At 45.0% G+C, this 11,338-nt stretch overlaps 1 long non-coding RNA gene across 1 annotated transcript; it reads left to right on the top strand.

The window, feature by feature from the left end:
• The first annotated feature begins 311 nt into the window (after window positions 1-311).
• On the top strand, window positions 312-1,459 carry LOC115331793. The gene is made up of 2 exons (XR_003920507.2): window positions 312-513; window positions 1,232-1,459. It is a non-coding gene; the product is annotated as an uncharacterized LOC115331793 (long non-coding RNA).
• The last annotated feature ends 9,879 nt before the right edge of the window (window positions 1,460-11,338 follow it).

The following is an 11,338-nucleotide window of genomic DNA, read 5'->3' as shown; positions in this document are numbered from 1 at the left end:
TCGTCTCTCTGTGCGCGCTCCTCTGCCGGCTAGTCTTATCAAGCGCAGAGAGCACGCCATGACGCTGTGCTTTTTGATGTGTTTGATTGGCCCTTCGGCTCATAACATCGGCCCCGCTCGGGCCGAAGCTGAAACGAAGTATATCCTAGTTTTGAACGTACGAGCTAGCGATACTTTTTTGGCAAAACGCCTATAGAATCGATTCGCCCAACCAGGGGGCGCTTCGAAATTGCGATGGTAGCGCCACCGCAGTACAACACATGGTCGTGTCGCGTCGGTCGTGTTCGTAGCCTTGAATTGGCGTTGCAGGTGTTTCGAGCGTACAGTGAAGATTTAGAGAAAGATAGAAAGCGTGCGAGAGTTATTTCTCATGGTGAGTCAAGAAACGATAGAGAAGCTTCAATAACACGCATCTTCCACCGAGAAAGCGGTTGATTTCCCCGCCAACGAGTCGGGTCCGCCTCGCAAGTACGGTCGTGTCGCCCGTGCGGCGTCTACGAGATAACTTTACAGGTGAGCGTCCCTTGTTTAAATTTTGCGCTGGAATAGCATTGTGCCTTTAAGATTACTAATCACAATAAACCACTGTTCTCGTGAGTCCTGTTAGACGACGTCGGGATACTATTTTTCGGTCGCTGAACCACCGGCAGACTACGTTCTCGCACTAGAGGCTACGAGTAGGATAGCTTTTCGGGCTCGCCCACGTCGAAGAAATATTTACGTGTCGGGGATCATGCGGGCATAGGGTGATAATTCCGGGAAGAGATAAGTCCCCCGCGTACAGTTGAGACTGCACGTCCTCGCTGGGCTGGAGTCGCGGACCGGTGCGAGCATTGTGCCGACGCTCGTAATTTTATTAGCATTGTTGAACACTCTTCCTGCATCAGCCTGCCTCAGCAATAGGGAACTAAAACGCCAGGGCACGACCTGAACAAAGGCTTCGTAGATTTATTACCAGGTTTTTTTGTCCCACTTCACTGAGGCAGTAGGTTGCAGTTACTGGGACCTGTTCCTGCTGATTAATGGTTCTTTTTCTGCGAGTATGAGCAATAATGTGCCGCGAGATTCTGTCAGAAAGAGGGGCAAAACAGTTGAAAACGAAAAGAGGCTAGCCTAGACTAAATCTCCAGCATAAATGTCTGCTATGCATATGACTGCACATAATTTTAGTCGAATTTTCATGACAATGTTCAGTTGGATGGATTCATAAAAAACTTCATTTCTCTTTCAGGTTCAAGTTGTCCAGTCCACATGCAAGATTTCCAGATATTGGCTGGGGGCTTGATTCATACTTTACTGTGTGGGACATTTTAGGAGGAAAATGTTGTGTAGCAAAGGAAACACCAGTGACACATGATAGGTTGTCATCAGTAGAACAACTTTTATTTTCTAGAAACATAATCCATGCATGCCAGTGTTTAATTGCTGCTTCACTGAATAAAGTTTTTCGTGGCATGTTTTCGAGCGTTTCCAGGAATGTACCGTAATTTCCGGGCTATACTTTTAAAAGTTGGAATCTTAGGCTGTGCGGACTATGCAAAATTTTTGTTTTTCAATATCGTTGATTATGACGAGACGACTGATTTGGTGAATGAAAGAGTACGTAAATGATAATTTATGTATAATACCAGCTTCTTTGTGTCTATGAGAGGATATTCGTGACGAAAGCACCAGGTGCGGACGATGCACCGTATGTGCACAATCTAAGCAAACTCTTTTTACCCCAAATTTGCCCCTGCAGACTATAGTCTGGAAAATATGGTACAGCAACATAATGCAACGCTTTCAGAAATGTCTTGTTGACAGTGAAAAAGATGTTTATTGAGTTTTATCACAACCACGAGTAGGTAAACACACAACCTTGTGACAATATAAAAATTCTTCTCATGCTCTTAACGCGGTGACATTGGAGCAGACTCGAAGTATGGCCGGCAGGATACTTGTAGATGATGTACACATCTCGAGAAGCAAGGACTGTCCAAGAAATTGTAGGGCCGAGAACCCCGACTACTTCAGGGATCTTGCACGGCAGATCAGCTGTTCATATTCCAGATCTCGCGAAAGATGTCTCCCAGTTCGTGAGAAAGCAGTCGTCACCTAAGCTTATCCATCTTTAGCCAAGCTATACTGAATCTTGGGGTACAGACTAAACCAAAACATGTAACTCAAAGACAGAAGTTGCCAATCAACTAACGATACTTTTAACAGGCTAAGAACCGGGCACATATAGAGAATGCAAAATAGATGAGGAGGAAAGGTCACCTGTATCTTCGAGCGAAGGGGTGAAAATTAATTTAAATTAACTAACAATCTTTCACGAGCAATTACAGGGTTGGTAGGTTCCCTGCAATTAGTCTTTATTAAACACCTCAGCTGGCATCTCGTCTAGTAACTTGTTGCAGGATGAGCCTGAGCGTTGTCCTTGCAGGTGTTCATGAAGTGCACGCGGCAGATCCCCGCTGACGTTGGCGGAATCAAAACTGAACCACCCCCACTGAAAAATAAATCAATAATATAAGATCTCTGGTGTGATGAGTAGAAAATCGACACGAAATAGAAACGATTATTGTCTCTAGCGAGTAAAAACATAATCAGGGTTTCTTTTTATTTAAAAAAAAAGGGCGGGGGGGGGGGGGGCGGGTGGCTGGCTGGTTGCGGTTTGGAGGTGCATTCCTTGTGTGTGTTTTTTGGGAAGGGGGGGGATGCATGTGTGTATTATAGCGTCGTATATTATGGCTATAAACAGCTAAAAAAACGGGAACAGCGATTAAGAAACACACACGGCAGAAGAAAGCTGCACTCGCAACCCCCAAAAGCCCCTCCCCTAGCTAGACATATGCTGACAAAGTCAAAAAGGCATGCAGGGCGTCTCTTGTGAACGGCCGAGCTCTAGCACGTCTTCGTTGCTCTTCGCTGCGATGTGGCTGCACGTGAACTCTCGACGGTCGCGAGATAGAAACCCTGTCGAAGGTTGGAAGCTAGTGCTGGAGGAACTAAAGCTTCTCCCTGCCGTTCTCACCCTGCCAGTGATTATAGTTGAAATATCCGTGCCAAAGGGATCCAACATAGCGACCGAAGCCTCGTCAAACACCTCGGGGGAAGCGACAGACGCGCACTAAAAAACAAATATTCCGTCATGCATTTCCAGTCAACTGACTTTCCCGCGTTCGTAGTCATTCTGTTTCTATTCGGACACCAATTCCATTTAGGTTTTCTCGTGTATTTAGCAAAACTGATCTTCCAACGAACGAGAGACTCACTTTTGTCGGAGCACCGACGTGGTCCAGGCTTGGCGCCGTTCGAGTCTCGCACGGCTTTTCAGGGGAGCGGTAGAATTTTAAGGATTGACTACAACAATATCGGAGGTTGTTGCTGCGATCAACAACGAAACATTTGTGCTAGCCGGGCTTTTATATCGTCTCTATCGCAATGAATGTCATATCCGACCGCCTACGACGGAGAAGCGAGGCGAAAAACAACGAGCCACTCGGGTTCGGGCGTCCCGCCAGGGGCTGGAATGGCGCTGTAGTCGGCGGCGAAACTTGAGCGCTTCGGTCCTATTGGTGCGAGTAGGTCGCCGCTTTCCCTCTGGCCGTCCGGGTATGCGTCCGCACTTCCCGCCAAGCGAGCGCGCACACGGCGAACGCTTGTGGCGCCGTCTCTCGCAGGAGAAAAGAAGCGTGGGCGAAACTAAGCACTGCCTCCTGAGCATTCGGCACCGCCTTCTGTGCCGCCGGGGCTTCCCCCGTCCCCCTTTCCCTTTTTTTGCCTCCCCTCCCCCTTTGGCTCCGCCCCCCTCTGTTCACCGCCCGACCAGACCCCAGCATGACTGTTGTATAGTTTCTGGCCTGGGTGGAACCCAAAAAAAAGGGTCCCTCCCCTCAACAGGGATTAGAGGGGATTATTTCCCTGGACTGCCGCCCCTGGAAAGGGATAAGCATGGATTATGCTCGGACCACTTCTTTGCATAAACCCGAGGCAATCGTCGCGCTCTGATAGGACGTTCGACGCGGAGCTTTGTTAGACCAGTTATACGCCTTCGATTATATTAGAGAGAAAGAGAAGTGCACGCGTGGATAGACTGAGTGACGGGGGGCCATGGGCGCTTCAAGAAAGCCGGGTGGCCACATGGTGGACAGCGCTGGAAAGGCGGCTTGTCTTGTTTTGGATCGGCAGGAACACTTTGCTACTTCGAGCAGCGAACGGCCGCTAAATTAACTGCTGATGCTACCGTGAGCTAGGATCGCCTCATAACGACTTCGTGAAATTTGGCTTGTCTTGGATTGGCAGAAACACTTTGCTACTTCGAGCAGCGAGCGGCCGCGAAATTAACCGCTGATGCCGAGTGGTTTTCGTGACGACTCGTCCATGTCTCTTCAATCTGCAAAATACGGTTTGTTTGCTTTGCTTTTCTTCGAGCGTACCGATATTGTGAAGCAAGGTGCGTTTCTCGGGCTTTGCGTAATCAGGATAAATCGTGTTCTTTTCAATACGCGTCGAGTACGTTGCACCGACTCCCTCGTGAACCGCGCGCCCGAAAACCACGAGAGGCAAGGTAACCGAACGCCTCGGACCCCAGAACCGCGCGAGACGGCAAAGCCCGCCGAGGAGCCTCTTTGCTCTCCTACTTCTGCGTGTTTTCTCGCACTATGTCGACTTTGCGGAGTAAGAAAAACAAGGGAAAAAAAAATAAAAGTGAAGGGCAACCACACGCGCGTCTCTTCGTTTTATTATTTGTGTCCCCGTCTCGGATTAATAATGAGTCGTTCTCCGTCTATACTCGGTTTCACCTTATGTTGTACCGCAGAGAAGGCCAGAAGCGCGAGCTCATAGCGTTGGCAGCTGCCCTTGTTGCACGAGAACTTGTACCGTCGAGATGTGCCCTAGAGCAAGGAGCTCGCGCTTGTAGCCTTTCCTGCGGTACAACACTAGGTGAAACAGAGAATAGCCTGCGTTTTTGCCAGGGGAAAAGGAAGAAGACGTGCTTCGAATAGGTCTGCGCTCTTTTCGTCTCTCTTATTTGTGGCTATATTTTAATAGTATCAACCCTCTACACGTTTTTCTTTGAGCCTATACAAGTGCGAAGCCTGCCTCGAACTGCATGCGGGCAGGTGTTAAGGTCGGCTGGGGATTATTCCTCGGCTTTCCTGAAACGACTCCGCTATGTCCACCAGAACTCCCTCACTAACGGCAAGTCAAAGAGCTGCAACCGACCGATACAGCGTGAGTTCCTCGATATGCGGTACATCTCTCGCAAAATCGGAGTACGAAGCTTCCGCTGCTGACTTGGCAGAAGACCTCGCGGCTGGTCAACATTCAAATACCAACGTATTGAATGCCGAAGAGTCACAACTCTGTGACATGGAGCTCAACGACGACGAAGAAGGCTGGCAGACCAAAGGAGCTAGAAAACGCAAGAAGACTGACTCAAACTCAAGCAAAAGCACGGATACAGTTACCCACTCGCCGAAAGTGACAGAAGGGCTGACTGTCATCTTTGTATCAACGGTTGAAAATCAGCTCATCGCAACACTCAGCAGCCTTAAACTGTCAATTGCTTTGGAACAAATGTGCCCGGAGTGCATTCTTGAAGTCCATCCCAACAAAAGACTCAACCTTATTGCAGTAGACACACGCAATGGCCAGACGACTCGAACGCTCCTTGTCTGCTCCGAGCTTTGCGGAATGAAGGTCAGAGCATATGAGCGAGTTCCGCGACACTACGCCGTCGGAGTGATCACAGACGTTGATCCTGCGCTTTCTGAAGTAGAGATCGAACAGAACGTGAGATCTCCGGAAGGTCGAGTGGCAAGATTGCGACAACTTGGCAAGAGCACAGCAGTGAAGCTGTCCTTCTCTACAACGACACTGCCAAGTTATGTTTACCTAGGCCATGTCCGTCACCCAGTCTCTCTATTCAAGGAACGCCCCATACAGTGCCGAAAGTGTTGCGCGTATGGACATCGAGAAGCGACTTGCAAGCGACCTTCTATTTGTAGCCGCTGCGGAGACTTACACACTCTAAAAAAAAAGGAGTCGACTCTTTTTGGAGAGTATCCGGGTTGTCGCAAACCGCACTCTCTATGGAGAGTAACGGTTACTCTTCAACGACAAGAGTCAGTTTAATTCTCCCATGCAAGAGTTCACTTAACTCTTCTATAAAGAGTCATGCCAATACTTTTGCAAAGAGTCAGGACTACTCTTTTGATGTGTAAGTGTGAGAGTTAATTTCACTCCTTTGTGTAGAGTAACTATAACTGCATAAAAAGTGTTGCCTAAACTCTTTGACGAGAATTAATATCACTCCTTTGTAAAGAGTGACTATAACTCTATCAAAAGTATTGCCTTAACTCCTTGTTAACGAGTTAAGGATGCTCTCCAGGCAGAGTTACCTGCACCCCTTCATGTACAGTAACTTCAACTCTATTAGAGTGTTGCCTTAACTCTGTATTCCAGAGTTACGCATACTCACCAGGAAGAGTTACCTTCACTCCATCGTGTAGAGTAACTACAACTCCATTAGAAGTGTGGCCTAAACTCTGTATTCGAGTTAAACATACTCTCCCTGAAGAGTTGATTTCACTTTTTTGTGTAGAGTAACGAGAACTCCATTAAAAGTGTTGTCTAAACTCTGTAGTAAAAAGTTAAAAAAACTCTCCAGGAGGAGTTGATTTCACTTGTTTGTGCAGAGTAACTACAACTCCTTTCGAAGTGTTGCTTAAACTCCGTATTAAAGAATTAAGCATGCTCTCTAGGAAGAGTTGTGATGACCATTTTGAGGAGAGTAAATACAACTCCATTAGAAGTGTTGCCTACACTTTGTACTGAAGAGTTAAGTATGCTCTCTAGCAAGAGTTAATGTCAAATAACAGCACACTTGAGCAGTTTGTGCGACCCCTTATCAAAGAGTGCTTAACTCTTTAATAGAGTTAATTACTCTCCACAAAGAATTGTGTAAAGTACACTCCCGTTAGAAGTGGTGCCTAAACTCTGTATAAAAGAATTAAACACACTCTCCAGGAAGGGGTCACACAAGCTCTGCTCAATTATACTGTTATATGTTGTTGTGTTGTTGGGTGCAAGTTAAGCCAGTAAAAAGTAACAGAAACGCCTGAAAAGAGAATTAGAAGAACATAAGTGTAAAATTGGCTCTTTGTTAATAAAACGTTTGCTGGGAAGAACTAAAAAAAAAACTAAAAAAAACAACAAAAACAACTCTACTGGCAATTGGCATTCCTAGCCAGTTGAAGTGCGACCACTGTACTTTTCTTTTTGCAATTATTTTATGAATGTCAATACCTCCCTTGATTTCACTGTAATGTGGAATACTTTTGGCCTTATTGCAGGAGTTGTTGCATACAACTAGGGACAACTCTTTTGTAAATAACAGTAGCCCTAAATCTAAAAGCGGCTGTGTACATGTTAACAAGGTGGTTGCATAGGAAATGTGCAACAGCACATAGAGCATGAGCCTGTAAAGAGGCTACAGGTCTTCATGAAAAGTCAGCATAGAAAGAATACAAACAGTAGAAAAGAGCTTAACAAACCAAGACTTTAATTTCAACACATGGCAAAAAAAGCAAAACTGGCACCTAAATACCCTCTGGCTAAAAGTTTCTAACTCTGATATTAGAACCAAAGCCAAGACGGACTTTATCTTGTACTTCAAACCAATGAAGTGCCCAATCACTGCGAGTGACCGGCTTGCTTTTTGACGGTAAGATATGTCGTGGACCCAGTGCAGCGCAAGAACGAGCCCAGCACCAGCCACAATATCCGTCACCTCAAACAAGTGGTCCTCCGACACCAGAGTTCTGGCACTTGAGTCCTCTTCATCAATGCGCATCACCGGACAGGTCGATCCGTCGTGCCACTCCTCCTGTGAAGAATGAATGCATAAATGTAAAGTCAGCAACTTTAAAAAAGAGTAAATAGCTTGCTAAGTGCCCTTAATTAATACCAGCGCACTCATTTGCAAGACAATAGACCATTTTCGAAAATCCCAGGAGCCATTCATAGGATATACTTGAATAGTTGGCTGGGACTTGCTTTTTTGCCGATTGAATAAGAGTCCAAACCGAACACTTAGGCAGCACTCATGGCTAGCTCGCTCAGCCGCAACCATCCAAGACCATTAGTACCCCTTCTGACATGAACACCTAAGAGAAAGATAATCCACATCTCTCTCCCTCTCTCTCTATTTTCTCCTTTGTATGCAATGGCAGCCGTAAGTGGTTGCATTTATTTATGGCATCCCCAAGTTAGCACCCCCCAGGCACGTAGCCAGGGGGGAGGCCCGTGAAGCCCGGGCCCCCCTCGAAATCTTTTACTTTGATGGGACCTCCTCTCCCCCTCATGCAGCATTTTGTCATGGCCGGGCCCCCCCCTGAAACGAAATCCTGGCTAAGTGCCTGGCACCCCCTGCCAGTGGCACGGGGTACAGGGTACAAGGGGATGGGGCAGTTGCCCCCCCCCCTCTTTTTTTCCTGACATTTGAAACAGTTATAGCAGACAACATGGGAGAGGGGGACAGTGTTTAGCTTCCCTGCACATCACCCCTCCACCTTCCAAACGGTAGCAATTCAGCTGGCCTCTGCCCACAGTGGCAAAAGACATAGCTCTATATTTATACAGACTTTCCAGAAGGGTAGGATGAATGCAATTTCTTAACATCTGGATTTGTCCAAGTGGAATTGTCAAGTTTTTATAGATTAATTAGAGTGAACAATTTATTGTGTTTCAGTGCTGACTGCCGTATATTCTAGTTTATTTTTCAACTTTACACAAAAAAGCCAGCGAATGCATGTAACATCTCAGTTTGGGGAGACCATTAATTAAATGTAATTTCAGCTCTACAAGGAGCTAATTTGCTATACAGTACCATTTAACCTTAATAAAAAAAAAACAATTATACACACTAAAATGCACAAATTCAAAAAAAAAAAAAAATATATATATAAAAGTAGCCCAACCCAAGAACACACAGGTTTGGATTTGCAAGAGTTAAAATAATTGATAAATGAGCCACATGAAAAAACAAAGAATGTAATGCGGCATGCTTAAGCTCCCACCATAACCAACACTACTAGATAGTCAGCAAGCTGTTCATGTGTGCCACTTCATCATGCAGCTAGCTGCACAATAGATGTGGGCTCTAAATTTCTCGTTGCATGTGAATGAACTGGTTGCACCACTCTGAATGCAGGTGCAGGCACATGCATTGCGAGGTCGAATTTAGAGCTCTTTTTTTCTTTTTCTTTATAGTAGGAAGGTGAATTTATAAATTGCTTAGGCCTACTCTCGCAACATCATAGTGACCCTGAACCCTTCATCTAGCCTTAAAAGGCCACTGAAAGAAAAAATTCTTTTAAACAGTTTGGTAGCGTGTCAAAAAAGAAATTTTATGAAAAAAAAATATTTTAGAGCAATATTGACGGCAAAGGACTGATTTGAAATTATGCGGGCAAAGTCCATGACATCGCAGAATGGTCATTTGCTCTTTCCACCTCAACGTGAAGGCAAAGCAAATCCACCTCTCCTCCACACGCCCAAATGCCAAGAGAAAAGCAGTTGAAAGGGGGTGACTACTGACTTAATTGCAAGGCACCTCGCGCCATCAATATTTCTCTAAAATATTTTTTTTTCGCTTCAATTTTCTTTAACAACCAGACTTAAAAAAAAAGAGAAATTTTTTTTTCTTTTCAGGGTTTTTTAAGAATTGATAATTACAACCTCGTCATTTAAGTTCATGCCTATATTTCTACGTTGATCTGAAACCAACATTTTTTTTTAAGTCTTACGGTATTTGCGGCACAGAAATATGTAGTCATAAATGTACCCATATTGCCTCCATATCATTTACAAGTTAAAAATCAAATCGCTGGCCTCCCTCTTCAGCTCACCAGTGTCAAATGTACTCCTAAATTAAGTTAAATAAATGCCTTGTTATACGAAAGAACATGACAGTTGAACAGAACATGACATTTGAATGAATCAAGAAATTAAAATAAATCAGTCACATAAAAAAACTTGAGTAAAGACAATTGCTGGCAAAAATATTCAAATATTGCAGTGACGTAACTGACACTTTACTAGCACCCAACAAGCCGAATCTTGGCAAAAGAGGACTAACTCAGCGCTCTGTGGCATTCGGCTTTGGACCTACTGGGAGGACTTTACAACAGCACACATCTACCATTAAGAAGACAGCCATATTTTAACAGCAAAAATGAAATAAACATGACTTCGAACACAAAAATAACCAATCATAACGTCTCTCACGGGCTATTAGAATAAAAAGCACTTACAAATAGCGCTTTACAGGGCCTTTTGCCGTGGATTACACGCCGGACTTGTCGGAGATTCCTGGTCCGGAGTTAGACACAATCCAAGCTCATGGGATCCTGACAAAAAGTACATTCACTGTAAAAAAAAATCCGACAAATTAATAGAAATTGCCACCTAATTTTTGATGACGGTACAATTACCGTTGTCTTCCATCACGGTCACAGCGTTAACTATGTATTACGTGCATGACAGTAATGAGGCCCTGCGGTTTTCCCCGTAACTTGACCCGTAGAAGCATGGCAGAAAACTGTAACTCTCAGTCACTGTACTGCACGTGATGCACGGATACGTGAATTGTTCCGGCATCAAAAATTAGCTGCCATGTTGTCCGTAACTTGCGACGGCAAAAAACCGCAACTCTCAATCACCGAATTGCACGTGACGCACGACGACGGGAATCGTTTAAATTAGCTGGCGTGTTGCTCGCACCTTGCAGCAACGGCCAGAGTCTGTTGAACTGCTAGCTGCAGTGACTTAACAAAATGGACGTCTCAGTGAACAATAAATAGAGCATTTTACTAATATAATTATTGTTCCCTGAGACGTCCGTTTTATTAGATCATTGCAGTTAGCAGCTCAAGAGGCTCTAGCCGTTGCTGCAAGGTGTGGACAACACGGCAGCTAATTTTTAATGTCTGAATGATTCACGGCAGCTAATTTTTAATATCTGAATGATTCACGACAGCTAATTTGTAATGTCTGAATGATTCCCGTTGTCACACATGACGTGCAGCTCAGTGATTAAAAGTTGCAGCTTTCTGCCGCCGCAAGTTACGGACAACACGCCAACTAATTTTTGATCCGGGAACAATTCAAATTAAATATCTAGCGCCCATGAAATGTGATTAGGTTGTGGGGCCAAGTTACTTTCAGGAGTTAACGCCAGCTGCGCATCCCAGCGGTTAGCAGGTGCCTAAACACTGTTAGAAATTTAAAGCAAGTGCACACAAGATACAATACTAGGTAAAACATATTCATACCTTTTTTTCTA

The sequence above is a fragment of the Ixodes scapularis genome, unplaced genomic scaffold (assembly GCF_016920785.2).
Source record: "Ixodes scapularis isolate PalLabHiFi unplaced genomic scaffold, ASM1692078v2 PGA_scaffold47__10_contigs__length_4178495, whole genome shotgun sequence".
Classification (NCBI taxonomy): Eukaryota; Metazoa; Arthropoda; class Arachnida; order Ixodida; family Ixodidae; genus Ixodes; species Ixodes scapularis.
This window is presented reverse-complemented; position numbering and strand designations above follow the sequence as displayed.